Source organism: Triticum aestivum, chromosome 1B (assembly GCF_018294505.1).
Source record: "Triticum aestivum cultivar Chinese Spring chromosome 1B, IWGSC CS RefSeq v2.1, whole genome shotgun sequence".
Classification (NCBI taxonomy): domain Eukaryota; kingdom Viridiplantae; phylum Streptophyta; class Magnoliopsida; order Poales; family Poaceae; genus Triticum; species Triticum aestivum.
In genome coordinates this window covers 415678099-415682856 of record NC_057795.1, presented here as the reverse complement: position 1 = coordinate 415682856, position 4758 = coordinate 415678099, and positions in this window count along the sequence as shown.

The window sequence follows — 4758 nt, the reverse complement described above, 5'->3', positions numbered from 1 at the left end:
TTTCAGAGTGAAGTGGAGAATCATTGTAACAAGAAAATAAAGTTTCTATGATCGGATCGTGGAGGAGAATATTTGAGTTACGAGTTTGGCCTTCATATAAAACAATGTGGAATAGTTTCACGGCTCACGCCACATCGAACACCACAGCGTAATGGTGTGTCCGAACGTCATAACCGCACTTTATTGGATATGATGCGATCTATGATGTATCTTACTGATTTACCACTATCGTTTTGGGGTTATGCATTAGAGACAGTTGCATTCACTTTAAAATAAGGCACCATCTAAATCCGTTGAGATGACACCGTATGAACTATGGTTTAGCAGTAAACCTAAGTTGTCGTTTCTTAAAGTTTGGAGTTGCAATGCTTATACAAAAAAGGTTTTCAACCTGATAAGCTCGAACCCAAATCGGAGAAGTGCGTCTTCATAGAATACCCAAAGGAAACTGTTGGGTACACCTTCTATCACAGATCCGAAGGCAAAACATTCGTTGCTAAGAATGGATCCTTTCTAGAGAAGGAGTTTTTCTCGAAAGAAGTGAGTGGGAGGAAAGTAGAACTTGATGAGGTAACTGTACCTGCTCCCTTATTGGAAAGTAGTTCATCACAGAAATTAGTTTTTGTGATTCCTAGACCAATTAGTGAGGAAATTAATGATGATGATCATGAAACTTCGGATCAAATTACTACAGAAACTCGTAGGTCTTCCAGAGTATGGTCCGCACTAGACTGGTACGGTAATCCTTTTCTGAAAGTCATGTTACTAGACCATGATAAACCTACGAAATACGAGGAAGCGATGATGAGCCCAGATTTCGCGAAATGGCTTGAGGCCATGAAATCTGAGATGGGATCCACTTATGAGAACAAAGTGTCGACTTTGGTTGACTTGCTCGATGATCAGCAAGCCAAGTTAAATAAATGGATCTTCAAGAGGAAGACCGACGTTGATAGTAGTGTTACTATCTACAAAGCTCGACTTGTTGCGAAAGGTTTTCGACAAGTTCAAGGTGTTGAAAATGATGAGATTTTCTCACTCGTAACGATCCTTAAGTCTGTCTGAATCATGTTAGAAATTGCCACATTTTATGAAATCTGGCAAATGGGTGTCAAAACTGAATTCCTTAATGGATTTATTAAAGAAGAGTTGTATATGATACAACCAGAAGGTTTTGTCAATCCTAAAGGTGCTAACAAAGTGTGCAAGCCCCAGCGATCCATTTATGGACTGGTGCAAGCCTCTCGGAGTTGGAATATACGCTTTGATGAGTTGATCAAAGCATATGGTTTTATACAAACTTTTTGAGAAGCCTGCATTTACAAGAAAGTGAGTGGGAGCTCTGTAGCATTTCTAATAGTATATGTGGATGACATATTGTTGATTGGAAATGATATAGAAATTCTGGATAGCATGAAAGGATACTTGAATAAGAGTTTTTCAAAGCAAGACCTCGGTGAAGCTGCTTGCACATTGAGCATCAAGATCTATATAGATAGATCAAGACGCTTGATAAGTTTTTTCAATGAGTACATACCTTGATAAATTTTTGAAATAGTTCAAAATGAAACAGTCAAAGAAGGAGTTCTTGCATGTGATACAAAGGTGTGAAGTTGAGTAAGACTCAAGACTCGACCATGGTAGAAAATAGAAAGAGAATGAAAAGTCATTCCCTATGCCTCAGTCATAGGTTCTATAAAGAATGTTATGATGTGAACCAGACCTATTTTATACCTTGCTCTGAGTTTGACAAAGGAATACAATTTTGATCTAAGAGTAGATCACTGGACAGCGGTCAAGAATAACCTTAGTGAGGACTAAGGAGATGTTTCTTGATTATGGAGGTGATAAAAGAGCCCGTCGTAAAAAGTTACAACGATGCAAGCTTTTACACCAATCCAGATGAATCTAAGTCTCAATCTGGATACATATTGAAAGTGGGAGCAATTAGCTAGAGTTGCTCCGTGGAGAGCATTGTGGACACAGAATATTTGCAAAATACATACGACTCTGGATATGACAGACCCATTGACTAAACTTCTCTCACAAGCAAAACATGATCATACCTTAGTACTCTTTGGGTGTTAATCACATAGCGATGTGAAGTAGATTATTGACTCTAGTAAACCCTTTGGGTGTTGATCACATGACAATGTGAACTATGGGTATTAATCACATACAGATGTGAATATTGGTGTTAAATCACATGGCGATGTGAACTAGATTATTGACTCTAGTGCAAGTGGGAGACTGAAGGAAATATGCCCTAGAGGCAATAATAAAGTTATTATTTATTTCCTTATTTCATGATAAATGTTTATTATTCACGCTATAACTGTATTAACCGGAAACATGATACATGTGTGAATACATAGACAAACTTAATGTCACTAGTATGCCTCTACTTGACTAGCTCATTAATCAAAGATGGTCATGTTTCCTAACCATAGACATGTGTTGTCATTTGATTAACGAGATCACATCATTAGGAGAATGATGTGATTGACTTGACCCATTCCGTTAGCCTAGCACTTGATCATTTAGTATGTTGCTATTGCTTTCTTCATGACTTATACAAAGTTCCTACAACTATGAGATTATGCAACTCCCGTTTACCGGAGGAACACTTTGTGCGCTACCAAACGTCACAACGGTAACTGGGTGATTATAAAGGAGCTCTACAGGTGTCTCCAAAGGTACATGTTGAGTTGGCGTATTTCGAGATTAGGTTTTGTCACTCCGATTGTCGGAGAGGTATCTCTGGGCCCTCTCGGTAATGCACATCACTATAAGCCTTGCAAGCAATGTGGCCAATGAGTTGGTTACGGAATGATGCATTACATAACGAGTAAAGAGACTTGCCGGTAACGAGATTGAACTAGGTATTGAGATACCGACGATCGAATCTCGGGCAAGTAACATACCGATGACAAAGGGAACAACGTATGTTGTTATGCGGTTTGACCAATAAAGATCTTCGTAGAATATGTAGGAGCCAATATGAGCATCCATGTTCCGCTATTGGTTATTGACCGGAAACAGTTCTAGGTCATGTCTACAAAGTTCTCGAACCCGTAGGGTCCGCACGCTTAATGTTACGATGATAGTTTTAATATGAGTTTATAAGTTTTGATGTACCGAAGGTTGTTCGGAGTCCCGGATGTGATCACGGACATGACGAGGAGTCTCAAAATGGTCGAGACATAAAGATTCATATATTGGACGACTATATCCGGACACCGGAAGTGTTCCGGATGATTTCGGAGAAAACCGGAGTGCTGGAGGGGTTACCGGAACCCCCTGGGGAAGTATTGGGCCTTAGTGGGCCTGAGGGGAGAGAGAGGGCAGCAGCCCAGGAGGTGGCGCGCCCCCTCTTTCCCTCTCCCTCTCCCTCTCTTTCCTTCCCCCTTCCTCCTTCCTAGTTGGACTAGGAAAGGGGAGTCCTACTCCCACTAGGAGGAGGACTCCCCCTTCCTTGGTGTGCCCCTAGGGCCGGCCGGCCTCCCCCCCTTGCTCCTTTATATACGGGGGCAGGGGGGCACCTCTAGACACACAAGTTGATCTCCGTGATCGTTCCTTAGCCATGTGCGGTGCCCCCCTCCACCATATTCCACCTCGGTCATATTGTAGTGGTGCTTAGGCGAAGCCCTGCATCGGTAGAACATCATCATCGTCACCACGCCGTCGTGCTGACGGAACTCATCCCCGACACCCTGCTGGATCGGAGTCCGGGGATCGTCATCGAGCTGAACGTGTGCTGAACTCGGAGGTGTCGTACGTTCGGTACTTGGATCGGTCGGATCGTGAAGATGTACGACTACATCAACCGCGTTGTCATAACGCTTCTGTTTTCGGTCTACGAGGGTACGTGGACAACACTCTCCCCTCTCGTTGCTATGCATCACCATGATCTTGCGTGTGTGTACGAAATTTTTTGAAATTACTACGTTCACCAACACCCCTCTCCCCGTATATAAAGGAGTGGAGGAGGGGGAGGGCCGGCCCTCTCTATGGCGCGCCCTAGGGGAGTCCTACTCCCACCAGGAGTAGGATTCCCCTTTTCCTAGTAGAACTAGGAGACCTTCCAAGTAGTAGGAGTAGGAGAGAAGGAAAGGGAAGGGAGAAGGAGAAGGAAGGAAGGGGGCGCCCCCTCCCTAGTCCAATTCAGACTAGTACATGGGGAGCGGTGCGGCCACCCTTTGGGCCCTTTCTCTCCTTTCCCGTATGTCCCATTAAGGCCCAATATGAATTCGCGTAACTCTCCGGTACTTCGAAAAACACCCGAATCACTCGGAACCTTTCCGAAGTCCGAATATAGTCGTCCAATATATCGATATTTATGTCTCGACCATTTCGAGACTCCTCGTCATGTCCCTGATCTCATCCTGGACTCCGAACTCCTTCGGTACATCAAAACTCATAAACTCATAATATAACTGTCATTGAAACTTTAAGCGTGCGGACCCTACGGGTTCGAGAACTATGTAGACATGACCGAGACACGTTACCGGTCAATAACCAATAGAGGAACCTGGATGCTCATATTGGCTCCTACATATTCTACGAAGATCTTTTTCGGTCAAACCGCATAACAACATACGTTGTTCCCTTTGTCATCGGTATGTTACTTGCCCGAGATTCGATCGTCGGTATATCAATACCTAGTTCAATCTCGTTACCGGCAAGTCTCTTTACTCGTTACGTAATGCATCATCCCGCAACTAACTCATTAGCCACATTGCTTGCAAGGCTTATAGT